We start from the raw sequence: 20,449 nt of genomic DNA, 5'->3' as shown, positions 1-20,449 counted from the left end.
CTGGGATCCTATATAGCTGCAACATTGCCTCTCGGCTCCTAAATTTAATTCCACAATTGATGAAGGCCAATACACCATATGCCTTCTTAACCACAGAGTCAACCTGTGCAGCTGCTTTGAGCGTCCTATTGACACGGACCCCAAGATCCCTCTGATCCTCCACATTGCCAAGAGTCTTACCATTAATATTATATTCTGCCATCATATTTGACCTACCAAAATGAACAACTTCACACTTACCTGGGTTGAACTCCATTTGCCACTTCTCAGCCCAGTTTTGCATCCTATCAATGTCTCACTGTAACCTCTGATGGCCCTTCACACTATCCACAACACCTCCAACCTTTGTGTCATCAGCAAACTTACTAACCCGTCCCTCCACTTCCTCATCTGGGTCATTTATAAAAATCACGAAGAGTAAGGGTCCCAGAACGGATCCCTGAGGTACTCCACTGGTGACTGACCTCCACTCTTTGCCTTCTGTGGGCAAGCCAGTTCTGGTCCCTTTGGATTCCATGCCTCCTTACTTTCTCAATAAGCCTTGCATGGGGTACCTTATCAAATGCCTTGCTGAAATCCATATACACTACATCTACTGCTCTACCTTCGTCAATGTGTTTAGTCACATCCTCAAAAAATTCAATCAGGCTCGTGAGGCACGACCTGCCCTTGACAAAGCCATGCTGACTATTCCTAATCATATTATACCTCTCCAAATGTTCATAAATCCTGCCTCTCAGGATCTTCTCCATCAACTTAGAACCACTGAGGTAAGACTCACTGGTCTATATTTCCTGGGCTATCTCTACTCCCTTTCTGGAATAAAAGAACAACATTCGCAACCCTCCAATCCTCTGGAACCTCTCCCACCCCCATTGATGATGCAAACTAGATCTGGCATTCGAAGGGGACAGATCTGTAATGATAATTTTAATGAATTAAAAGGAACCACACGGTGGAAGAGAGAAAACACTAACATTTGAGGATGGTGGGCTTCAAAGGTTATGACCTCTCCCTAAAGATTTACAAGCAACACAAACTATGTGAAAATATCAATGGTATATTTGGTATAAGAAGAATGTACTTTGAAGAGAGGGATTTTTTCTTGCTATGACTTGAAAATCAGACTGAAAATTTGTCTAGAAACGCGAGATTGTACAGATGCTAGAAATCTTGAACAACATTCACAAAATACTGGAAGATCTCAGCAGATTAGGCAGGGAAATAGTCACAGTTTTGGGCCGAGACCCTTCATCAGGAATTTGAAGTCCTGTTGAAAGATTTTGGCCTGAAACGTAACTAATTATTTCCCTCCATAGATGCTGCCTGAACTGTCAAGTTATCCCAGCAGTTTGTGTGTGTTGCTGAACATCTGCCCAGGTAATTCTGCTTTATGTGCACTCCGCTGTTGTGTTCAAATTAATTTGGTCAACTTAAAGGGATCTTTTTAAATTACCCAGTGTGTGAGTGTGCTCCAGCAATGTGCTTGTCATGGGCACTCTTGTATAGACCCCAAAAAACCCATCCATTTTGCCTGAAAACAGGCTAAAGCCTTTTGAACCTATCTTATCCTGTCTCAAGGCTTTCCAGTGGACTAGATTGAGATGTCATTCACAGTGTATTGTGCCTTTTTAACCTCAATACATTTTTAAACCTTACCAATATCTTAATAGAAAGAATGCCATTTGTAGATTATTGAGGTTGCTTTCAGAAATTAAGCATTACTTGCACCGGTGTTTTAAGACACACTTTTGATGAGGTATCATCTACCTTTTTCCCCTTTAGTTAATTTTTTCCAGGAGAGAAAAAGCTTGCATTTAGATAATGCATTTTACAGGACAGCTCAAAACCCTTTAGGAAACAAATGAGATATTCCATTCGTATACAGAGTTAACTGCAAATGTTTCATGTTTTTGCATTTGCTGTACGTGTAATGTCGGAAATGCTGAGCCCATTTGTCTGCAGCACCTTCCCACAAATAGGAGTGTGATTTTTGACCTGGTAATCCATTTTAATTGGGTTAATTATTGGGTTTTATTTGATTAGTGCCATGGAGTTTTACGTCTGAGGAGAAATTGGGAAATGAGGTTAATAAAAGATGGCATCTCTGATAGTGCTTCATTTCCTTAGTGTTACAGGAAGTGTCGCGTTAGAGTTTTGTGGTTGGGTTCCTAGAATGAAATTTGAACATGCAAATGCTAAATTTGAATGTGATTGGACTAGTTAAACAAATATGTGGCTCATAGCTGGGAATTTGAGAATTTTAAAAGGGCAGTAAATTTTTAAAGTTTTTGATTGATTTCACTGTTGATCTGCAGATTTAAAAAAAATAAGATAATTTATACTAAGGACAGAGGCTCTTTTTATTTCAGTACATATGTTTTACTTTGGTTATTATTATAACTTAGTGTTTAAACTCCATGATAAATTCAGCAATATGTATTTTCATTCTAGATCACTTGAGCATGACATGCTCCCGATTGATTTTTTTTTTCATTTTAATACATTCCCTTTGCTGACATGGATTATGGTCCCATTAAAATTTAAACAACAACTGATTAGGAAGGTGGAACATTTTGAATACAGTACTTAGAGGCCTCATGAATGAAGGTCTGAACTGGTGGATGCAGGTTTGATTTCAACATTGAAAAGAAATTTGGATAGGTACATGGATGGGAGGGGTATGGAAGGCTATGGCCTGGGTGCAGGTTGATGGCATAGGGCAAATGATAGTTTGGCATTGACTAGATGGGCCAAAGGTCCTGTTTCTATGTTGTAGTTTTCTATGACCCAATGCCTATGAAAACAGACTTGCTATTCAGACAGATAGACACATACTTTATTGATCCCGAGGGAAATTGGGTTTCGTTACAGCCGCACCAACCAAGAGTAGTGAAGAAATATAGCAATTCTCTTATTATTATTATTCTCTTATTAATAGTCCATATTTACCACTAGGACCTCATTTCCTCCTTATTCATCTTTAAACAAAACCTACAGGGCATTGTTCATTAACTTTATTTTTTTTAAGCCTTAATGCTCTGATGATTTGTCTCTCTTTTCAGCTTTTCCATTTGCAACCTGATGGTCAGGGTTTTGAGATATCTCTGCCTACTCTTCTGGTACAAAGGCTCATGGTCGTTGCTTTTGGCAACCTGCTTCTAGGAGAGCATCATTCTTGTTGCTTTGGTCAATTACATGCATGGTACTTTGAAAACAAGCTGCTTGTATGGCCAGTGCTACTTTCTCACCGTCATGCTGATGTACCTTCCAGCTTTCTTCTTATACAGGTGAAGTGCACCAAATTGAGCTGGCTGTGCTTTGCTTAGAGTTGATGATTAAGGTAATTATCAAAGTAGTTGTTGGTGTGAGGTCATAGCATTTTACTCAATGTCATATAAATGTGATCTTCCTCAAAAACAGGCATATTGGGTTGCGAATCTACATGTAACCTTTTAATTGAGTGAAAACACTGTACACACTGGCACGGAGATCCAGGCTTCTGCTCAGTTATGTTGCAAGCTGGGAACACCCCAGCAGCGAGCCAGTTCAGAATGTGGTGACACGTGATTGCTGTGGTTCACAGCCCTTAGAATGGGGAATCTGTCCACTAAGTGGACTTATTGTTGTCAAAAGGAAGAAACTGCAGTGCAGAGAACAGACGCTGAACCTCTTATGATTCAGTTCAGTTGGCATAAACACACTTGAGTATGTTCACCATCAAGAAAGTTCACCAGCGTCCCTACCTCGCCAGGCAGCTCCAGGAATTTGTCATATTCCCTTTGACCCTCAACAAAGCATCATAGAAAGAATCATGTCTTGATCCCACCACAGCTTTGTATGGCAACTGCTCTGCCCCTGTCCACAAGGAACTGCAGAGTTGTGGACACAGCTCAGCAGATCGTGTAAACCAGCCACTGCTCCATGAAATCTGTCTCCACTTCTGGCTACCTCATTAAAGCAGCCGGTATAATCAAAGTCCCCACCCGCCCAAGACAATCTCTTTTCTACCCACCTCCCATTGGCAACAAGTACAAAAGCCTGAAAGCATGTGCCCCAGACTCAATAACAGCTTCTGCTCTGTTGTTATAAGAGTATTGAATGGTTGCCTTGAACAATAAAGTGGATTCTTGAGCTGATGCTTTGTTATGACCTTACACCTTATTACCTGCACTGCACTTTCTTTGTTACATTAACATTGTTATGTTGCACTCTCATTGTTTTATCTCAATGCACTGATGTACTAAATTGATCTATATGAACAGTATGCAAGACAAAGTTTTCACTGTACTTCAGTATGTACACAGTCACAGAGAAAAGCAGCATACATGTGACAATAATAAGCCAGTTTACGCGTTTTACTGTTTTTGTTGACTTTTAAAGGAATTTTTGATGAAACTTCAATCAGAGATGTTTCACTCATGGGAATTAGAGAATACAGTGGATTCCGTTTAGTTGGGATACATCAAGACCAGGGCCCAGTTAAGCAGCTGGCCCAGTTTAGCTAAAGTTTCATGGAAATAGTTTCAAAGGTACAATTTACTGTCAGAGAACTGTTTACAACATACATCCTGAAATGCTTTTTCTTCTCAACCATCCACAAAACAGAGGAGTGCCCCAAAGAATGAATGCCAGTCAAATGTTAGAACCCCAAAGTCCACCCCCAGCTCCCCCCTCCCATGCATAAGTGACAGCAAGTAACAATCCCTCCCCCTCCACCGGCAAAAAAAAAGCGGATTGGCACCTGCCACCGAGCACTCCAAGCATGAGCAAAGCAACAGTAAAGACACAGATCTGCAGTTACCCCACAGAAGACATCGTTCACACAGCATTCAACTACCACAGGCTCGCACTCTCCCTAATAAGAGAGAAAGAGGTGTCTCCATTTTTACAGTGAGCGGGGAGACATAACAAACAACTTGCTGGTTTACGATGTTAAAAGTCCGCCATGTCGGTTTTTTCGAGCTCTGTGTCCAAAGATCATGAGTCTCTGGGCACACAGCTGCAGATATTCTGACTCCCCTGATGACACGTGGGTCTCCTGTCATGACACCGACCCTCGATACGCCCATTCTTCAGAGGCCCGAGATCCTAGGCTTCCAAAGCTGAGCCGAATACTTAGGCTGACCCCTTGGCGCGCTGAACAACGGTCAATCCTGGAACCCTGAGAGCGGGTCCCATTCCCGCGAAGAACCGTAGTCAGCGTGTAACTCCAGGCTAGGGTCTTCAAAAGGAACCTGAAAGGGAGAAAATAAAGATATTAAAGTTGGAAATAGAGCTGTTTCTGAAGATGCAAGCAAAGGAGTCGCTGTTTAGCGCCATCATCACTCCGCTCCGCCTTAAAAAGTTATTAAAAAAGACAAACTACCACTTAACTAAGTACAAATACAAATTATGTATAACACATATTATGCCTTTAAATAAAGTACAGAACAAATCAGAACACTGCAATACTACTGCGGAACTACAAAATTGTGTATTAGGTTCTAACAGTTATCGATCGAGGAATTCGTCCATTGTATGCTGCTGTGTTTGACTGTAAATGAAGTAAATGAGGGCAGACACCAAGTGCAGATAATGAACTGCCTTCATACAAGGGTTTTGATGATTGCATCATGCATGCCTTTATTTTCATTGTATCATTCAAGATGACTGTCGATCCCCTCAAATTCTTCATAGTACCTAACTTGTTGAAGTAGTGAAATCATTTCATTTTCACTCCTGGCTGTTCCATGCATTTCCAAGCCTCAGTGGTTGAAACAACAATGAGCAAAACAGTTCTAAATGATTTTTCTGCTTTTTTGCCAAGTATCAGTGATAAAAGCCACTGCTTTTTGAACAGAAACATGTAACTGACACTATTTGAAAGCTTTTTGTTCTAAGCGTGGTGTATTGTCTAACATCCATACAAATGCATGTGACTGATGCTAATTAGAAAATGTTCATCAACAGTGTCCTATCCCAATTAAGCAGGATGATGTCCCAAATAAAGGAAGGGTATCCATGATATTTTCTTGATTAGATTTTTTTCTCTTTAAGGGTTGTCCCAAATAAACAGCTGCACTGATTAATCAATGGCCCAATTAACCAGAATCTACTGTACAAAGATATGGAAGTTGTAACATACTTATCTATCTCTTTTACTTCATACATTTATATAAAGGGTCTTATCTACATAGTTGAGAGTATCCTTTTCGGTTATCTACAAGATCCTTAGATTTTGATTTTACAGGTAGTAAAGAAATCTCATGACAAACTATTATTCAACAATAATTTAAAGATATTCTATTTTAAAAGAGAAATTTATAGGCAGGCTATTACTTATTGTAGATGGCATTAAGATTGCAAAAGAGCAAAGTATAGATGTTTAGATATCTTAAGCATGAATCACAGAAGCTAGCAGACAGGTTCAACAAGTGGTTAGGAATTTTGGCCATAATTGCAAGAGGGTTCGAGTTTATGAAATAGTGAAGTATTGTTACAATTGTACAGGCTACTGGTGAGGCTGCATATGAAATAGTATGCACGGTTTTGGTCTTTTAAGTATATTCGCTTAATGGTATGCTGATCATGAAACAAGCAAAAATCTATCATGACAAACCGAAAAATGAAGGTAATTGTGAATATTCAGCGGGCCTTTTGCAGAAATTTAAGAGAGGGCATTGAATTAAATTTTTAAAGATTTGTGATGGTAGAGAGTCTGCTGATCACAAAGCAGCAGAAAAGTACATTGAGTCTGCTAAGCTCATTGCTGATGGTGGAGATTGAAAGAATGCCATTGTTTGTTGTTGTTCAACAGTTGATTTGGGTATATTGATGTTGCTGTGCTGCTTTTGCTACCCTGCACACATTATATTAAGTACATATGTGTGATGAGCAAGTGTAAGACAAAGGCTGCTTTCCAGTAGCCCATAAATTCAGAGACGGGAATGATGGCAATGCTAGGCAGCCACTGACTGGCCACCTGGGTGGCTGAGGTAATGATAGCTTACCTTTTGAATGGTTCAATGTACACATTATTAAATTGTGCACAAAATTATTTAAAATATTGTGTAAAACTACTTTCAGGGTATATGTAAAGGTGTCCCCCATTTTTCAAACGTTCGCTTTATGACACCTCCCTGTTACGAAAGACCTACATTAGTTACCTGTTTTCGCTAACGGAAGGTATTTTCACTGTTACGAAAAAAGGCAGCTCCTCCCCCGGAACTGCATTCTAGCCGCCATTGCTTAAACACGTGCCTGTGAGCATCTGTGCTTTATGTCGCTTTATTTTGTGCATCTGTTAGCAAGATGAGTTCTCAGGTATCGGAAAAGCCTAAAAGAGCTCGTAAGGGTGTTACACTTAGCGTAAAACTAGACATAATTACCGGTAAGCGTTTTGATCATGGTGAACGAAGTAAGGACAAAGTGAGTTTGGCTTGTGGAAGTCGACGAAGATGATGTTGAAGAGGTTTTGACATCCCATGACTAATAACTGATAGATGAAGAGCTGATGCAATTTGAAGAGGAAAGGTTAACAATCGAAACCGAATGCAATAGCGAATGGACTGAAAGTGAAGTTGTCCAGGAACTGAACGTGAAGCAACTGCGTGAGATTTTCACTGCGATTGACAACGCTGCAATGATCTCAGAAAAGTATGTCTTTAATTTTGAAAGGTTATGTAGGTTTGGGGCATATTTGCAGGATGGTTTGAGTGCTTACAAAGAAGTGTATGATAGAAAAGTGCGCGAGGCTAAGCAGTCAAGCACACTGTCATTTTTCAAGCCTTCCACATCAGCCACAGCAGACGATGAACCCCAACCTTCGACATCGAGGCAGGCAGACATAGAAGAAGGTGACCTGCCTGCCCTGAAGGAAACAAACGATGATCAGATGACACCCCAGTCTCCTCTACCTCCCACCACCCCAACCTCTGACGATTCAGGCTAACACACCATCATCAGTGTGCTTGCTGTCTTCCTGATTCCAGTAGGTGAAACTACACTGTACATACATTATTTCTACTTTATATAGGCTGCGTATTTTTATGTGTTATTTGGTGTGATTTGGCAGCTTCATAGCTTAAAGGTTACTGGAGAGAGTACTTCTGCGAGAGCGCTTGTGCCGACTGTTTCTGCTGAGAGTGCTGAGAGTGATAGTCAGCGAGGAGGATATGTTATCACTAATCCGCACAGATTGTGGTCTTCCGGTTAGGAAGTCGAGGATCGAATTGCAGAGGGAGGTACAGAGGCTCAGGTTCTGCAACATCTCAATCATGATTTTGGGAATGATGGTATTAAATGCTGAGCTATAGTTGATGAACTGCATCCTGACGTAGGTGTTTGTGTTGTCTAGGTGGCCTAAAGCCGTGTGGAGAGCCATTGAGATTGCATCTGCCATTGACCTAATGTGGCGATAGGCCAATTGCAATGGGTCTGTGTTCTTGCTGAGGCAGGAGTTCAGTCTAGTCATGACCAACCTCTCAAAGCATTTCATCACTGTAGATGAGTGCAAACCCTGCAAGAGTTGTCATGCACCCGATGTCACTTCCAACCTCGTTCAAAATTGTTTCTTCGCCTTAGAAATAGCTCTCCGCAAATCATACCTGGTTTTCTAGTACAGGCCTGGGTCGCCAGACTTGAATGCCACAGATCTAGCCTTTAGCAGATGATGTACCTCCAGGTTCATCCACGGTTTTTAGTTTGGGAATGTACAGTAAGTCTTTATACACATACACACTCATCCACACAGGTTTTAATGAAGTTGGTCACAACTGCAGCATACTTATCCAGGTTCGAAGGTCAATCCCTGAATACAGTCCAGTCCACTGATTCAAAGCAGTCCTGTGGGTGTGTTCCTGTGCTTCCCTAGTCCATATCTTCTTGGTCCTCACTACTGGTGCTACAGTCTTCAGTCTCTGCCTATACTCTGGAAGTAGAAGTACAGCCAGGTGATCAGACTTCCCGAAGTGAGGGTGTGGAACAGTATGTTAGGCGTTCTTGATGGTGGTGTAGCAATGGTCCAGTGTGTTGTTTCCTCTTTATCGCAAGTGATCTGTTGATGGTAATTGCCTAGTGATTTTTTTTTTCAGAATGACCTGGTTAAAATCTCCCAAAACGATAGTGAAGACATTAGGATGCGCTGTGTTTCCTCAGATTATCTAAAGCCTGATTGACCTTGGCCTGAGGTAGAATGTATACTGCTACCAAAATGACTCTGGAGAACTCCCACGGTAGGTAAAAAGGATGGTACTTAACTGCTAGTTATTCCAGGTTTGGTGAGCAGAATTGGGACAGCACTGATATATTTGTGCACCGAGACGAGCTGATCATGAGGCATACTCCTATATGTCTGCTTTTGAGAGACTCTATAGATCTATCCTGAGAGTGTATAGTAAACCCATCGATCTGTATCACCTCATCTGGTACAGAAGGGGTTAACCAGAATTCCGTGAAACAAAGGACACACGCGGCCCTATTGTCCCTCTGATTTAGCACCCTAGCTTTGAGATTATTGATTTTTTGCATGTTTGCCAGCAAGATGGTTGGTATTGGGAGTTTAAAACCCTATGTCCTTAAACACACTTGTGTCCCTGATCTACAGCCACATTTCCTCTGTGGAATCCTACTTGGACACTTCTGTCCACAGTCAGTGTTGTTTCTGTCAGTTTTAAGCAGCGATAGTTTATTTAAATGGATTAAGACATTTTTGTTGACTGTACTGACCTTGGAAGCAGTTGTGCTTTTTAGCTGTATCAGGCTGAAATGAGAATTTCAGTACAATCATATCCATTGAGAGTACTGCTGCTACTCGAGTCACTCCTAGGCGCCCCAGAAGAAGCCCCCAGTAGCATTACAAGTGCACAGATATACAAGTATTAGAAGAGAAGTAAGAAAGAATAAAAAATTAGTTACCTCGAACAGTCTAACAGGAGGGGGTTCATCACTTTTCTGGCTATAGGTTGACTCATTATAGAGCCTAATGACGGAGGGTAAAAATGATCTCATATAGCACACTTTGGAGCAGTGCAGTTGTCTTAGTCTTTTACTGAAAGTGCTCCTCTTTTCAGCCAGCGTGGCATGCAGAGGGTGAGAAACCTTGTGCAGAATTGCGAGGATTTTCTGTAGGGTCCTTTGTTCTACCACAGCCTGCAGTGTGTCCAGTTTGACTCCTATAACAGGGTCAGCCTTTCTAATCAGTTTATTGAGCTTATTGTCCTCCTGACTTCCTCTTCCAGAAGTCCACAGTCAATCCTTGGTCTGATTTTGAGTGCAAAGTTGTTGTGCTGATTCTACTCAACCAGCCAATGTATCTCACTGCTGCATGCCTCCTCACCACCATCTGAGGTACCGCCAACAACAGTTGTGCCATTGGCAGATCTATAGATGGCACTTGATAGTGCCTAGATTAAGGAATATCTTACGATGAAGAGCTGAATGAGCAAGGGCTTTTATTGTTGGAGCGAAGAAAGACAAGAGGAGACTTGGTAGAGATGTATAAGATTACAAGAAACACAGAGGGAGATGGACGGCCAGAGTGGCAGTGGCTGATACCAGAGGACATCCACTTATGGCGAGTGGAGGAGATTTTAGGGGAGATGTCAGAGATAGGCTTTTCATACAGGGTGGTAGGAGGCTGGATTGCACAGCTGGGTATGGAGGTAGAGGCTGATATATTAGGGACAGTTAAGACTCGTGTAAGGTACATGGATGAAAGAAAAATGGAGGGCTATGGTCCTTGCAGGAGAGAAGGGTTAAATTGATTGTGGAGTAGTAGTAACTCTTGTTGGCATGAATGACTAGCCGCCTGCTGCCAGGCTGTTAGGCCATATGGGGTCAGAAGGGCCTAAGAGTGTTAATGAGCTGCGGTTATTTTGAGTATCAAAATCTGTCTCCAGTTTTTAGTCTTCCTTGCACCCTCCCACACTATATACCTTTTAAATACGATCGGAGCTCCTAGCTACGAATATTATGCTATTTGAGGAGCAGAAAGAGAGACTCCTGGGAATGTGAGGCTGAGCAGAGTTGGAGGTGATGCAGAGAATTCATCTTGGGGGATGGGGTTGTTGAGCTAGTTTGATTGGGGTGGGGGAAATGTGTGTGTGTATGTGTGTTGGGTGGAGTGGTTGATGCAATCTCAGGTGAAAATAATGGAGTGGGGGAGGCCCAGAGTTTCCTGAGACTAGGAAAAAAAGGTTGACTTAATGAACCTCTTCTGGCACAAGTTCTGTTGCTGGCAGGTTTGACCTGGCACAGAAACTGCTACTGCGCCTCCACTTAGCCCTCTGGTTAAAGTCACAGATCCGCCCATAATTATATAATCTGAGGCTGAACTGCACACGAAGGAAACCTTGCTGGCTTCGGGTTTGTGAGCCTGTGATTTAAGGTGAGAGCTGATGGGGCCAGGGTGGGAGCGAGGTGGTTTGGTCTCTTGTTCTATTTTAATTTTTCCCGTCTCGGTTTCTGTCAAATGGCGGAAGTTAAAATTGAGGGTCATGCTAATCTGCAGTGCGACCAGCAGATACAAACAGTAGAAACTCAACTCTCTCACAGTTACAATTTATGCTGGTGTCTGAATGGAAAGGACTTGAATGCCTGTGGAGAGTAATTATCAGCCGGCCACATTTTAATAAAATTCCCGCTGTAGCTCTGCATGTCCCTGTAGCTAGGCGAAGTCAACCTAATCCAAAAATGATGCAGACAAATGTTTCCTAAATTGTATAGCAGAGGTTTTATCAGAGAAGGACTACTGTTTAAATCTGCAGTCAATTTTCTTTTAACCATCTTGTGTGCAGACTATCCAGTTTTTTCCCTCCCTGTTGTACTGAATTCTTTTCCCATGTGTAGGCAGAGTCTTCGATGGTTTGGTTCTAAATCTGTATTCATCCTGTCATTTCTGTTTTGCACAACCCAGGTGATTGGCTGTGTTCAGGCTTCTCAGACTACAGATGGCTAGAGGCAGTCCTTCAGTCTTGTTGGTTAAACTGACTAAAAAGTCACTTTGTGTTGTTGGAGCCAGACCCAGAGGTTCAGTGGAAAACCTAAATCTGCTTTCAGTTTTTTTTTAAACTTTGGCAAAATTTGTGTCTTTTTTTTCCCACTTCCTCTTTCCCTGAAGGCATTGACCTCGTTCTAAAAGCACAGAATGCCTTGTGATACTTTGCACCAGTGACAGTTCTGCTTCTGTGTATTCGAGTGGTGAATGATGGAGTGTTGGTTGTTATATTTTGCGGATTTATTTGGTCTGTTGTTAATGAATTATCATAGTGGAAATTAAAATATATAGCAATGTAGATCTCAGCAGATGATATGTTTACCTCTTACACAACTTAAGATTTTGACTACTCATCCTCCCTAAGTTTGTGAAAGATTAAGACTAAATAAATTAAAGTGATACCTTTCCTGCACTTTAGAGTTTGTTAAACTAAACAATTAGAACATATGTATGGTGGATTTTCTGGTAAGTTGGGCCATCATTTAATTGGTGTAGCCATTTATTTGGGACAACTCTTTTAAAAAAAAAATCGAAAACTAAGGCTGTTCATTATCTGCACTAGGTGCCTGCGCTGATTTTGTTCATTTACAGTCAATTAAAAGAACAAAGCTGATGAATTCCTCCGTCGATAACCATTAGGAACTAATACGCAGTATTATAGTACTGTAGAAGTATTGGTAGTGTTCTAGTTTGTTCTATATTTCATTTAAATATATTAGTTGCTCCTCAGATAAGCATTAGTGTCTTTTTTGTACCTTTTCAGTATTTCCATGTAACTTCGGCTGATTGTGGCGTGTGCTTAAGTGGGCCAAAATGTACTGCTCTTGTTGTCCTAATATCTCAAATCTACTGTATTTGAAAATTATCCTGTATTTGAGCTGTTAGCAGTTTAATTGTTTGTGCAATCTTTTCAAATGGAATATGTTAATGCAGTGGTCCCTAACCACCGGGCCGCAAATCATGTGCTACCGGACCGCGAGGGAACGATATGATTTGGTTATATGAAACAATATGAGTCAGCTGCACCTTTCCTCATTCCCTGTCATGCCCACTGTGAACTTGAACGCACGCGATGTCATCAGTCGGTCATTAACCTACAACTACACAATGAGTAAAAAACGAATGTCGCTTGAGAGTTTCTTTGGAAGAGGTGGTAGGGACATACCGTAAAAGGCCTAACGATGATGATAATGCAGAGACAGCTGAGGCCAAGACTGCAAAAAAAAAAAAGGAAGCTTCCTTCAACAGAAAATACGACGAGTCATACATAAAAATATGGCTTTAATGCTACCGGTGACTCGCATGCTCCAAGCCCCCTGTGTGTGATATGTGGAGACAAGCTGTCTAATAAGGCGATGAAGCCCTCAAAACTGCTTCGGCATCTTGAGTCCAAGCACTTTGCACTTAAAGACAAAACTGTTGAGTTTTTTGAGTGGAAAAATGTGAGCAAGCGGGACAAAAGCAAGTGCTGAGAGCCACCACCTCCACAAATGTTGATGCTCTGAGAGCGTCGTACTTAGTGGCTAGCCATGTTGCTAAGGCTAAGAAGCCTTTCACTGTTGGTGAAGAATTGATTCTGCCTGCTGCCAAGGACATGTGCCGTGAACTGTTGGGAGAAGCTGCAGCTATGTTAGATGGCACAAGTTTCCCTTTCAGCTACCACAGTTTCAAGGAGAGTCGATGACATAGCGGAGGAGATCGAAGCTCAGCTGTTGGAACGGCTTAACGAGTCACCATGTGACAAGGAGTGGATAGCAAAACACGCTTATCTGTGTGACATCTTCAACCTGCTCAATGTACTCAATTTGTCACTTCAGGGGAGAATGACAACTGTCATCAAGTTTGCAGATAAAGTGTCTGCTTTCAAGGCCAAACTGGAACTGTGGGGACAGCGAGTGGATGGGGCATATTTGACATGTTCCCAATTTTAGCAGGGATTTTGGGAGAGACTGAGGCTGCACCGTCCTTCTCACAGCTGGTGCGCCATCACCTATCTTCGCTGTTGACAGAATTCGAGTGTTACTTCCCAACTGCAAATGACCCAGGATGTGCAAAGCAATGGGTCCGTGACCCATTTGTGAATGTCCCTGGTGAATCATCCATGTCAACGCAGGAAGAAGATCAACTCGAGCTTGCAAATGACAGTGAGCTGTAAAGTATGTTTGACATAACATCTCTGCCGGCATTCTGGATCAAAGTCAAGGCTGAATATCCTGAGATAGCCACGAAAGCACTGAAAACGTTGCTTCCATTTCCAACATCGTATCTCTGTGAAGCGGGGTTTTCTGCAACGAATGCAACGAAAACTAAATTGCGGAATAGACTGGACATAAGGAACACCCTTCAGGTATGGCTTTCTCCCATCACCCCTCGATGGGACCGTCTTGTTGCAGGGAAACAAGCCCAGGGCTCCCACTGATTCAGCGATGTTGCTGGGTTGCAATGATTTTATATGTTCACACGGGGAAAATATACGCTGTGTGTTTAACATCCAAACGTTACCTAAAATGTTATGATGCTATTGACTTATAAGTGACATATAATTGACTGATCGCTATATTCATGCGAGGAAAATACTTGCTGTGTGTTTAGCATTAAATTCGTTAGATAAACCCTTTAGAAACGAAATTGAGTGCATTACCCACTTGTAGTTGACTTATCACCTATATTCCTGTCGAGAATAACCCCCCCCACCCCTACCCCCCCCCCCCCCCCCCCCCCCCGTCAGCCGGTCCGCAAGAACATTGTCAATATTGAACCGGTCCGCGGTGCAAAAAAGGTTGGGGATCCCTGTATTAATGGATCTGAGCCTTGTCCTCCATGTCTTCATTTTAATTGGCCTATTTATTTTGTGTTTTTACTGAGTGGGCCAAGTGATGACACAAAGAGCTGCTGTTTGGGAGAGAGCACAATGCTGCTGGAGGCAACTCCACATTAATCTCCATTTTCCACCATTCAGGGCCCCAGACAGTCTTTCCAGGTGAGGCGACACGTCACCTGTGAGTCGGCTGGTGTGGTATACTGCGTCCGGTGGTCCTGGTGTGGCCTTTTATATATTGGTGAGACCCGACGCAAACTGGGAGACTGTTTTGCGGAACACCTACGCTCGGTCCGCCAGAAAAAGCAGGATCTCCCAGTGGCCACACATTTTAATTCCACGTCCCATTCCCATTCTGATATGTCTATCCATGGCCGCCTCTATTGTCAAAATGAATCCAAACTCAGGTTGGAGGAACAACACCTTATATACCGGCTGGGTAGCCTCCAACCTGATGGCATGAACATTGACTTCTCTAACTTCCGTTAATGCCCCTCCTCCCCTTCTTACCCCATCCCTGACATATTTAGTTGTTTGCCTGTTCTCCACCTCCCTCTGGTGCTCCCCCCCTTTCTTTCTCCTGAGGCCTCCCATCCCATGATCCTTTCCCTTCTCCAGCTCTGTATCACTTTCGCAAATCACCTTTCCAGCTCTTAGCTTCACCCCACCCCCTCCGGTCTTCTCCTATCATTTTGCATTTCCTCCTCCCCCCACTACTTTCAAATCTCTTACTATCTTTCCTTTCGGTTAGTCCTGACGAAGGGTCTCGGCCCAAAACGTCGACAGCGCTTCTCCCTATAGATGCTGCCCAGCCTGCTGTGTTCTACCAGCATTTTGTGTGTGTTGTCTTCCACCATTTCCCTGCTTTTACTCTCAGCCCTCCTTGACACGAAGCCAAACTGGGAATTGCAAAGCTTTGCTGCTACTATGTGATTGAGTTGATATCTATACTGTACAAATACCTCAAAACGTCTAACCTTGTTTGACTTGCATCAAAAAAAATGTGGTCAGTTAGGCTCACATCATATATTTTGCATTAAGGTTTAATTATTTGAATCATACTTCAGTAGCAGAATGATGTGACAGAAGTATGCTTCTAAGGTATTCCACCAGTCTCCTGTTTGGAAATTCCCTATAAAGCCATGAATGAATGATGTCAGCATCTACAGGTGATGTCATATCTGAGTCCTCTTCTGTCCATGCTGACCCTTACACAGTTATTGCTGGTATTGTGCAGTTGGTCAAGTTGTTTTCGGATCTGATACTTGATTCCCACCACACCTGCTGAGGAATTTACATTTAAGTAATTAAATAAGTCTGGAGTAAAGTTATAATACAGGTGACCCCGGCACTGCAGGTATTTGGGTTACAGAAATGTGCCCTTAATGGAAGTCACAGATCACTGCCCCAAAAACCAAGATACAGAATAAAATCTGTCCCTATGAAATATTTGTGGGAGTTTTTTAATAAATAAAAACTAAATGCAAAAAAAAGCAACACACACAAAATGCTGGTGGAACACAGCAGGCCAGGCAGCATCTATAGGAAGAAGCACTGTTGACGTTTCGGGCCGAGACCCTTCGTCAGGATTAACTGAAAGGAAAGATAGTAAGAGATTTGAAAGTAGGAGGGGGAGGGGAAAATGCGAAATGATAGGAGAAGACCGGAGGGGGTGGGGTGAAGCTGAAAGCCAGAAAGGTGATTGGCAAAAGGGATACAGAGCTGGAGAAGGGAAAGGATCATGGGCCGGGAGGCCTAGGGAGAAAGAAAGGTGGTGGGGGGGGGGGGGGAGCACCAGAGGGAGCTGGAGAACAGGCAGAGTGATGGGCAGACAGAAAGAAAAAAAGGGGGGGAAACTAAATATATCAGGGATGGGGTAAGAAGGGGAGGGGGGCATTAACGGAAATTAGAGAAGTCAATGTTCATGCCATCGGGTTGGAGGCTACCCAGCTGGTACATAAGGTGTTGTTCCTCCAACCTGAGTGTGGCTTCATCTTGACAGTAGAGGAGGCAGTCAGTGGACAGTGCTTCTCCCTATAGATGCTGCCTGGCCTGCTGCATTCCACCAGCATTTTGTGTGTGTTGCTTGAATTTCTAGCATCTGCAGATTTTCTTGTGTTTGCAAAAAAAAACATGGTTTTTGTTGTTTTTGATTGCATTTCTTGAAGCATGTGCAGATAATGTTTTGATTAGTGAGGTATTCTTAACAAATGTTTTCCATGTTACTTCCCTGAAGATGCCTGAACTAATGCTAGCATGTGTAAGTGCAAGTGCAACCTAAACAATCACTGTTATTTGTTCTGAATTATATCATTGAACTATTTTTCTATATTTACCTCTCTTACAACTATCACCTCTCAATTTCTTACTTCACCCTCACTCTCCCAACCCCCTCCCCCTCATCTGGTCATACCTGTCACCTGCCATCTTGTATTTCTTCCGCTCCCCTCCGCCTCCTCATTCTGGCTTTTGCCCCTTTTAATCCCAGTCCCGATATTGGGTCTCAACCCGAAACATCAACTGTTTATTCCCCTCCATAGATGTTGCCTGACTTGCTGAGTTCCTCTTGCATTTTGTGTGTGTCATTTGACATAACGGTTATGTGTCCGTTTAAACAGAAGGCTGGAGGGTGATAAGAATGTGCACTGGTCTCCAGCTGCAGCTGCTGGCACTCAAAAGATTGCTTTGTCAGTTTCCAAAGCAAACTTCTTAAGTGCCCCCAGCACCCTTGCTGTGATCAGCAATTTTTAAGAGAATGATACCACATCCCAAAGACATGCAGGTTGGTTGGTTAGCTGACCACCTCAGAACATTGAACAGTACAGCACAGGAACGTTCCCTATAGACCATGATGCTGGGCCAAACTAGCTAAAATAATAATTAAATTTCAAACTAAACTAATCCCATCAGCTGAAACAGTATCCATAATCTCTCCATTCTCTGTTCATTCACCTACTTCCTAAAAGTGCCACTGCTGCTAGAAGACAGTGTCTGAACGTGATGGTCTCTCTCGACCTCAACACTCTCATAGCATGGTGCCAGAGTCCTGGCACGTGGCCCATCCTGTAGATAATGAATGACTCAGTGCTGGAACTGAACTGAATATGCCTGGACTCTTGGTGTTTTATATTCTTTGTTTCTTGCTTGTTTTATTGCTTTATGCGGGATTTGTTTTCTTTGTGTGCATGTGTGGGTGGGGGAGGGGGAGGAATGAATGGGTTCCATAGTTTTCTTTGTTTTGCGGCTGAAGACTGATCTCAGGGTTGTATACTGCATACCTATGTTGATAATGTAATTTGCATTTCGTATGTCTGAAATAGCCTACAGGGAAATTTACTGATGAAAACCATTGGTCTCCTGATTTGTGGACCTATCAATTTCAGTGTATTGTGTAACAATTAAAACCTAAAGGAATAAGAAGTGACATTTATAATTTACTTTGTCCGAGATTCATTGGCTGTAGTTAATACTTTAGTATTTGGATGAAAGAGTGTCTGATGTTCCTCTATTACTGGAAATGTATGTGTTTGGTGTTTTCAGATAAGGCATCTTGTATTGTTTCAGGGAGTATACTGCAAAATTACCAGCGAGGCCCTTTACTGTTTTACATTTAATAATTATAGGGCAGTGAGCCCAGCCAGCTGATATCTGCTATCTTGGTATCCACCACATCAACCCTTCGGAATTTCTGCATTACATGGATCAATCAACTCACCTGCCCTGGCCAGTTTAATAAACAAAGAATTATTTCAAGAGTTTTTGATCTTAGTCAACAATTGATCTTTGATTTTTTTTTTGATACACCACTTATTGTTGAAACTGTAATAGATTTAAAATGCAACCATTTCACTTTCCAAACAGGAAAGGTTTTGATAAGGATACATCTTTCTCCAATTCCTGAAAGAAAACGTGTAAAATAGAGGCCCATAATTTGCTGTTGTGAGCTAGTGATTGGTAATTTGTTGTTGGTTAGGCTTGCCTTTTCCTGCTTCAATGCAGCAATATATTGTACAGTAAGATTGGAGCTGTCAACAATGCTTGGACAGGACGGTTAGGACCTGAGTGAACGAAGTAAATGGTATCCCTAATGAAGTAGATTGCAATACAGACAGCACAAGGACTGAAACATGTATTTGATGTCAAGTTGTGAAGAATATGGAGAGCAGACGAAGATTGGAGAGAGGGGAAAAAAGAGCAAGGAAGAGCTTTTGTTTCTAAATTCTACATTTTTAGGATATTCAACAACAAAACAAAGTAATAATGTATCATATTTGTCGATATTTTCTTTGCTGTGGATATTCATTGGTTGAAGGGATCTGTGACAGTTAATTTGTGTGGGTATTGTGTGCCTAACTAATTCCTTCTTGAGATGATTGGCCTGTGACAGCTGCAACCATCTTGTGATTAGTAAAGTGACCAGCAACGAAGAGCTTCCCTTGGCTTTAACATTACTAAGATTGGTGTTACATTTAGTTAAACAGTGTTCTGATGTCATCGGTGCTTGCTATCTTCCAATGAAGCAAAGTTGCAATGAGATATAGAGCTAAGTGGTCCTTGTGGATTACAACGTGAGCACAGGGAATAGGCTTGAAGTACCTGAAAGTTAGTTAAACCCATCAGCTGAACTGGGCCATAGGCCACCGACAGAAGCTCCCCAGAGTCCTCTGTCCTGGGCCAGTCTTTCAAGTTGTCCCTAGTTGTAGCCCATCTTGGGTCTTCTAGGCAAAGATCCTCCACCTCCCAGGGATGATGTCCTTGGAGTTTTTGTTGGTGTTACCGTAGCTCCGGGCTTTTATGGGATGGGGTTGCTAACCCAGTGTCTAACCCTCTTCCTTCCTCAGCTGGGCTTTGGGTTGTCCAAGGCGAAGAGTGAAGTACCTGTGCCAGTTGACGTCATTGTTACCAATACTCTTGATTAACGGTAGCGAGATTTGCCTGGATTGGATTTCACCTACTTTTTGTAGACAGAACATATGTGTGCAGTTTTCAGTCTTCTTTGCTACCAGTATTGTAGCTGTTCGGCACCCCCATGACCCAGGTGGGTTGCGGGGTCTGTAACTGTAACCATATTGTCACTGTTAGTGGAGTGGCTTGGCAATGGCTACATGTGCTGTTGAAACAAAAATGTACAAACTATTCAGAATGTGTGGAACAGCTCTTGGAGATGATTACAGTCCTTTTTATGCTTTACACTCTTTAATTCTATGTACATAATTCAAGATTGAGATCTATAAATAAAAAACCAAAAAACCAAAAAAAAAAACTTTAGAAACTGAAAATCTGAAGTGTAAACCCAATTTCCAAGAGATGCCCAGAAGATCAAGCTAAGTATTTCCTGATAGGTTAGTAAAAGGAAATTGAAAGTCTGGCTGAGTGGTACCATGACAACAATCTCTCATTCAATGTTGGCAAGACCAAGGAGCTGATTATTGACTTCAGGAGGAGGAAACCAGAGATCCATGAGCCAGTCCTCATCGGGGGATCAGAGGTGGAGAAGGTCAGCAACTTTAACTTCCTTGGTGTTATCATTTCAGAGGATCTATCCTGGGTCCAGCACATAAATGCCGTTGTGAAGAAAGCACTGTAATGCCTCTACTTAGGAGTTGGTAAAGATTCAGCATGATATCTAAAACTTTGACAAACATCTATAGATG

General features: G+C 42.2%; 1 protein-coding gene across 16 annotated transcripts in view; it reads left to right on the top strand.

Moving 5' to 3' along the window:
- Nucleotides 1-20,449, top strand: part of map2 (microtubule-associated protein 2) — a 288,679-nt gene that overhangs the window by 91,448 nt on the left and 176,782 nt on the right. Inside the window, exon 1 of one of the 16 annotated variants that reach the window (XM_073046809.1) lies at nt 11,307-11,368. The exons of the other annotated variants lie outside the window; for them this stretch is intronic. The gene's annotated coding sequence lies outside the window, so the exon portion shown is untranslated. Of the gene's footprint in view, nt 1-11,306; nt 11,369-20,449 lie in introns of those variants that run through there. 16 annotated transcript variants of the gene reach the window in all.

The sequence above is a fragment of the Hemitrygon akajei genome, chromosome 5 (assembly GCF_048418815.1).
Source record: "Hemitrygon akajei chromosome 5, sHemAka1.3, whole genome shotgun sequence".
In the NCBI taxonomy this organism is placed as follows: Eukaryota; Metazoa; Chordata; class Chondrichthyes; order Myliobatiformes; family Dasyatidae; genus Hemitrygon; species Hemitrygon akajei.
Note: the sequence above shows the minus strand (reverse complement) of the source record. Positions and strands in the feature narration are given on the sequence as shown.